Here is a 7,002-nt window from a genome sequence, read left to right as displayed (position 1 = left end):
GAGACCAGGGGCTGCACCTAGGGATTGGGCCTGCCCTCTGCCACCCGGGAGCAGGCCTAAGCCAGCAGGTCGTTATCTCCTGAGGGGTCCCAGACTGCGAGAGGGCACAGGCCAGGCTGAGGGACCTCCCCCTCCCCACCCCCCCGAGTGCACAAATTTTTGTGCACCGGGCCTCTAGTGTATTATAAATGGATTAAAAACCTAAATGTGAAAAGCAAACAAAAATTTTTGGAAGAAAATATAGGCAGCTACTATGGGACATCTGGATAGGGAAGAAATTGTTGAATAGGTATTAAGTCTGATTAATGAAGTTAAAAATAAATGGTTTTGTAAGACAGATATAAATAAAGTTAAACATCAAGCAATATATTAGAAAAGATAGTTTTAATTCATCTGGCCAACTGAGGGTTAACATTAAGAATATATAAAAATTCCTATAGAACAATTAGAAAATGAAGAGCTACTCAGCAGAATCAGGCCAAAATAGGATGACTCAATTCATGGGGAAAAACACAGACGGTCAAGAAATACAAAAAGGTGGGCACTTGCTCTTGCAATCAGAAAAATGCAAATTAAAACCAAATTAGAAATGTTATGGAGGCACCAGTCATGACATCAGGGCTGGCGAAAGTTAGGGTTTACATCACCAGATTGGAAGGCTGCTGTTATGGGCTTTCTTCGTCTTGATGCTCAAATAGTGCAGTGTGTTCTCAAAGGAAAGGTACAAGATGGGGAGACACAAGTCAGGGGTCAGCAAGAGCGAGAAGCCCTGACCCCACGTCCTTCCCGGGCCCCGGGGTGGCTTTCGTCCTGGGCGGAACCGGCAGGGAGTGTCTGAGAAAGCCAGCGTCCAACCCGGAACCTGGGCCATGAAGATGCGGCCCCTCCTGCTGGGAGACGGGAGGCTTTGATCCACCCAACTCACCCGAGTCATGGCGAGTCATCCACGAAGGGCCATAACCAAGGGGACGTGCCCATTCACAGCTGAGGCAGTTCCATCTGCCCATCGTGGGGAGAATAGGCCAGAAGACCAGGAGGACGGGACACAGTGTGGAGGCTGCTGTCATCTGGTGGGAGCGACCACGGTCTGCACGGGCGGGTGGGCAGGACTGTGGGACATGGGCAGTTCCTAGCAGAAGACACACGACCGAATGACTTACCAAGACCTGGAGAAGGCGGAGAAGAGGGGTCAGAGAGCGCCGCGCACTGCGCTCACGTGGTGGGTCTCCCGGCAATGGGAAACCAGGCGGAGAACAAGTCGGGGGGACAGTGATGGCTTCCGGGGAGATGTGAGGGTCGCTTGGTCCGTGGGCCTTCCAGGCGGACGTAGCCAGGGGATATGTGAGCCCGGACGTTACAAGGTGGGTCCCGGCCTAACGACGTCACCAGACCTCTGTATTCGGGACTTTCAGCTCTGTCTTCACACAGTTGATTCAACCTCAGTGGCTTCCATGGTGACGGCTGCGGGGGTTCCACATGCTGCTGACACACCCAGAAAGGCGGCGAGAGGGAGACCCTCCAGCAGTTCCGACACATGCCTGCCCCGCCTCCACGGGAGGCTGCCCAAGCCAGCCGCTCTGCTCCTGCAGCCCAGGTGGAGCCGGTGTCTCCAGGCCCACGTGGATTCTCAACCGAAACTCAGGGATACTGGGAAGGAGAGGTGGGGAATGGATGCTGTGGGGCAACCAACAGGGTGGGAAACAGGCTCAGGAAAGCTGGGGGGCGAGCTCTGACCTCTTTCTCTCCCTTCCTCGGAGGGTGGACAGCAGAGCAGGGAGCTGTGGGCTGTGCAGCCATAGGGTCTTGTCTGGCCTGGAGACCTGGAACCCAAACCAGGAGCACACGGTCCACTGAGAGCTCAGCCAAGACCAGCCACCACCCTGGGAGAGTCACCTCTCAGCAGCCACCGAGCCCCAAGGGCATCTGCGGGCAGCTCACCCTGCTGGGCAGGGACTGCCCTGCTCCCGCCTCCACTGTGGGGAGGGACTGCCCTGCCCCGGGCAGGTGGGGACATCTGAGTGGTTCTCTCCTGTGGCCACAGTCCGCTGGCCGCTGCCCAATGAGATAAACACGCACGTCTGCGTCCACTGCACACAGGTTCACGGTTGCGTAAGAGTCGCTGACAGCGTTTCCTGATAGTGATGTGCTGTGTCCTGAGACAGAGGAGGGAAGCCAGGAGCGGCCACCACGGGGTCCCGCCGCGGAGGGAGGCGGTCGGCACCGCAGACGGGCTGGCATGCGCCCCTGGGCGGCGAGAAGGGGCGGCGAGGTTACCCACACGCCAGTCCGTTCCCTAGGAGCTGCACCCGAAGCGTGGAAGGACTTGGCAGAGGACATATGTGGTCTTTAACACTCAGCACATGGACGGAAGGTAGGGCGGTCTCGGTGCAGGTCTCCATAGATGACCAAGCAAACGGAATATCTCAGAACATAAAAGCAAAGACACAGAGGGAACAGTGAGGAGGGAGAGAGGAGGCTTGGAGGGCAGGCGGAAGGAGATGGACATGTGACAAAAAAGTGACTTGAAAAGAAAAAGGGAGCATGGAGACTATGTATCCAAGCCAACAGGACACTCCCCGACCTGAATGCGGAATCGGACTGGCAAACGGGCAGGACTGAGTCTGCTCAGTGACATCATGCGAAAGCTTTTAAAGACACGCACTCAGAGTTATGGGTCGAATTGTGTTCCCTCCTCATTGAAGGCTAAAGTCCTACCTCCCAGAACTTTGGGATGAGACTGCGTCAGAGACAGGCTTGCTGCAATGGAACGAGCGGATGCGGACACGGAGCTGGTGGCCCCTCTAGTAGACTGTCCTCTTCAGAAGGGGAGTGTGGGCGCAGAGACAGACGTGAACCGGGGGAGACGATGTGAGGACACAGGAGAAGCCGCTGCCCACAGCCGAGGGGAGAGCCTGGCACGGGCCCTCCCGTCACGGTCCTTTGGAGGCACCAGCCCGCCGGCGCCCTGGCCGCAGACTTCAGCCTCCAGACTGGGAGGCAGCGCGTGCTGTCGAGTGCGTCTGTGCTTTGTCATGGCAGCCGGAGCAGCCCACTCACTCAGCTGGAGCCTGACAGACTGCTGAAGAGAAGAGGAAAGAAAAAGTCTTCGAAGGATGCAGACAGGACAATAGATTATTAACAGAACAAGAGGATCATAGGGGCCTTGAACCTCTTGTCTCCATGGACACGAGACTGTGAAGGATCACATCTGCTCATTGCTCTCTCTTCAGTTGCCCTTCCAATTTGCTCCTGAGCCCTCTGCCTCTCTCGTCAAGACCCGCAGTGGCGCCCCCGCTCCCCCACCCCCTCAGAACCCCGTGCCGCTCCCGTGGGCACGATGGGTTTGCGGCACCACTAGGCTCCCTCCTCTCGGCTGCCGCCTCTCCCGTCTGTCGACCTTCGCTTCCTCCAAACCCACCGTTCTGAGTCTGCTCTTTCCAAGCCTCAGGCACTTGGACTTTAGTTGGATAACAGGTCACGGTCTTACCCCAGCGTGAGTGAGCGTGGAGGTGGAACAGGGCGCCCCCCTCTCAGTCCTTCCACATGAGCATAAAGATGGTTTAAAGTCACACCCAAATGTAGGAAATGCGCTGGTCTCTGAAGAGTTTGTGGTTGGTAAGTGCTAGCATCTGTGGTTAAGAACATTAGGAGGGTTCTGGATATTTTTCTTAAAGAGCATTACTAGTTCGCCCCAGCTGGTGTGGCTCAGTGGTTGAGCGTTGACCCATGAACTAGGAGGTCACGGTCAGGGCACATGCCTGGGTTTCCCGGGCGACCCCCAGCAGGGGGCGTGCAGGAGGCAGCTGGTCTATCTTCCTCTCTCGTGACTGAAGTTCCTCTCTCTCTCTCCCTCTGCCTTCTCTCTAAACATCAATACAAACATATCTTTAAAAATTCCCCGAGACAGCTTTAAAAATTAGAGCAGTTAAATGTCTAAAACTGCATTTAAACCTGGGCGTTTTAAAAATAAGATTTTAGTTTTCCCGGGGAGCACCTCATGTTTGTGATACTTGGGCCTTCCGGGGGGCAGTTTACTCTCTCGCGCCCCCCCGGACCCCCGCCCTGCTGTGCTGGGCTGTGCTCTGCTCTCAGCTTCCCAGGAGGGTCAGGAAGGCGGGGCCTGCTGAGCTCTGTCACATGGGGCGTAAGATGCAAAACTGTAAAGCGCAACAGCAGAGGCGGCGACGAGGCCACTTTCAGAATAACCTTCCAACTCAGGAAAGAAGCTTCCCCGCGGAGGTAACAAAATCATGAAGTTCATTTTCTCTACCGAGTGGGTTTCCTGTCAAATGAACACCACGTAACTGATAGAGAGGAAATAAATGGGCCGCGTCTCGGGGGCCTTTTTCCTGGGGACCCGCCCTGCGCAGACCCTGCTCTGGGGGCCACAGCCTCCGGGCGGAACCAGGGAGCCGGCCACCTGGGAGGAGTGCCCGCCCCCCACTTCGGACCACCCAGCACCGCCCGGGCTCAGGCGCAGGAGGCCTCCCCACCCACTCCACGGCACCCGGGGGTGGGAACAGGCCTGGCCGCTCCACTCCTGTCCCCGCCCCCAAAGCTGCCACCCGGGCTCAGTGCCCGCTTCCCTAAACTAGCGCTGGGCAGCAGGAGTCCTCCGGCCTCAGTTTCCCCTGCGGCAGTGGGAACAGATCCCCCCCACCCCATGGTTCTGTGGGGAGTGAGGTTTCTCGGTGAGAAAGGTGGCACAGCTGTGAGCCAGGCCGGGCCAGCCCTCACCTGGGGGAGGGAAAGGAAAGAATCTTAGAGAAACACCTGGTTTAACCTAAGTGTAGCTTAGTGTCTCCACAAGAGGGAATTACAGGCCCGATGGGTGTTCTGCGAGCAGTGTATACAGGTGAGAGTAACAAAACAGCCGGCACGCCAAATATGTCTATTAATTTCTGTTGCCAAACAAAGAGGAAAACGGCACATTTGGGACTTTCGAGAGGAGAGGGAGCCGTGGGTCGGCTCCTGAGGGCAATCCTGGCTTTGATGGGTGGCGCGGAGATGTCCAGGCTCAGACCTGCATTGCGGGCTCCCCAGTCACCCTCGGACACAGGCCCCACTGCTCCTGCGAAAGGCCCTCCAGGTCCCAATGGACCAGGAACAGTGGGAGTCCCCGGGCAGTGGCGTCCTGGCCGCAGTGAGTCTGATGTCCTCACTGGTGGGAAATCAGGGGACACTGGTCACTCGCCTCTGCTGTCAGGAGATGATGCCGCCCTTAGTCCCATGAGATTAGGTCAGAGGAGAGAGCCTGGGACATGTCTGCTTAGGGGTCTTATTGGGCAACTTTGCTGTCCCTATGGGCTGGGTTCTGGAAATGGGGCCCTGACAGCCCACGTGGGGGGCTGCCTGCTCCTGCTCCTGACCTGCCTTGAGGAGGATGGGGAGGATGGGGAGGGTGGGGAGGACGGGGAGGACGGGGAGGGTGGGTTCCGCTCCGCCCTGCGCCCGTCTGCTGCCCCCACACCCATAGCTGCCCTCGGCTGGCCTTGTGTTCCGATCCATCTTTACGTTGCCCCCATGCGCAGGGAGGGCAGGGCCTCTGGCTGTGTGGGGCCAGGGTCACTATACACACCTCTGTCCTATACACACCTGCTTTCTGCTTTGAATCAGACCAAGGCTGATGCGGACGTGCCCCTGGCTTGGGGAGGTCACCCTGAGACTCTCAGCGCTTCAGTGTCAGAGCCTGTGGCCTAGGCTTACGTCTGAAGTCCTGCAGACCATGACCACGCTCAGGCCGCAAAGCCGGTGTGGCAGGCAGGGTCCTGATCTAATGTCCCGGGGGCCCTGTCCATGGCCGCAGGCGGGCTCCACCCACGAGGTCCTAACGCAGCCAGCGCTGTGCCCATCACCGTGTTTCCTGCTTAGTCCCCGTCCTCTGAGGAAGTGGGACGGTGCTCCCTTCTGCTCCCCAGGAATCCGGCCCGCTGTGCGGCTAAGACTCTGTTGAAAGGCCATATGAACAAATTCAACATTCATAGAACTTGGCCGCAACCTCAGCCACTCCATCTAAGTGGTGTTTTCCGCTGACACCCTTAGACGGGGACGTCCAGTTAAATCAACACGAACGTGGTGAGTCTGGGGAGGCGGGGGAGGGCCCTGAGCCACCCGCGCTGCTGGGAAGGTCAATGGTGGAGGCCCGCGACTGGGCACCGCCCGCAGCGCTCCCAGCACCCCGGGAGGACTGGCGCGCCCGCTCTGCTCGGGGGGAGACCCGGGCGGACTCCAGGCGCGGCTCCTGCTCCTCAGACCCAGGGAGACGAGGGGAGCCCCGGGGTAGCCCCCTGAGAGAAGGAAGGGCTTTCCTGGGGCCCAGAACTAACTCCTCCTTGTGCGGGGGGAGGGTGTCACCAGGGGAGCCTGGGAATGAGGTGTGGCTCGGCATGGGAGGGCCGCAGCCCCCTCGGGCCAAGACGAACGGGGCGGAACGGGGGTGGGGCACTTGCACCCCAAGACCCCCTCTCAGACGAACTTCACGCCAGTCTGCAGCCTCCCCCGTGGCTCCTGCAGCCTCCAGGGATGGTTTTAAATCTCTTTCTGGGTGACTTTCTCATTAAACCCTTAACACTGCAGCCTGGGAAAGACAACGAACAGGACAAATTGTGCACAAACAATACTAATGAGGTCGGGGACGCGGCCCGTCACACACCCGCGGTGCACACAGGGCGTGGCGAGGGCTCCCAGCTGCCCCCTGCCCTCCAGCTCGGCCCTCACACCAGCAGGGCCCACGGCCCGCGGCTCCCTGAGTGAGCAAGGCAGGAACCATTTGTGCAGGTCACCACGTAGGTGGAGTGGAGTCAACGCGCCAATAAACCAGGAAGATCCATCAAAACCAAAACAGTTGTACTTGGGGGGCGGGTATGGGGCGGGGAGCAGAGGGGCAGAGGGTCTTCCCGCCAAATCTCAGGACTACGGATGCTCGCTGCGCAGTAACCACGAAGAGGCGACGGCTCTGTGAACGTGAGCACTGCCTAGGAGGCTCCCGTCCTCGGTGCAGGT

The sequence above is a fragment of the Myotis davidii genome, unplaced genomic scaffold, assembly GCF_000327345.1.
Source record: "Myotis davidii unplaced genomic scaffold, ASM32734v1 scaffold1580, whole genome shotgun sequence".
Classification (NCBI taxonomy): domain Eukaryota; kingdom Metazoa; phylum Chordata; class Mammalia; order Chiroptera; family Vespertilionidae; genus Myotis; species Myotis davidii.
This window is presented reverse-complemented; position numbering follows the sequence as displayed.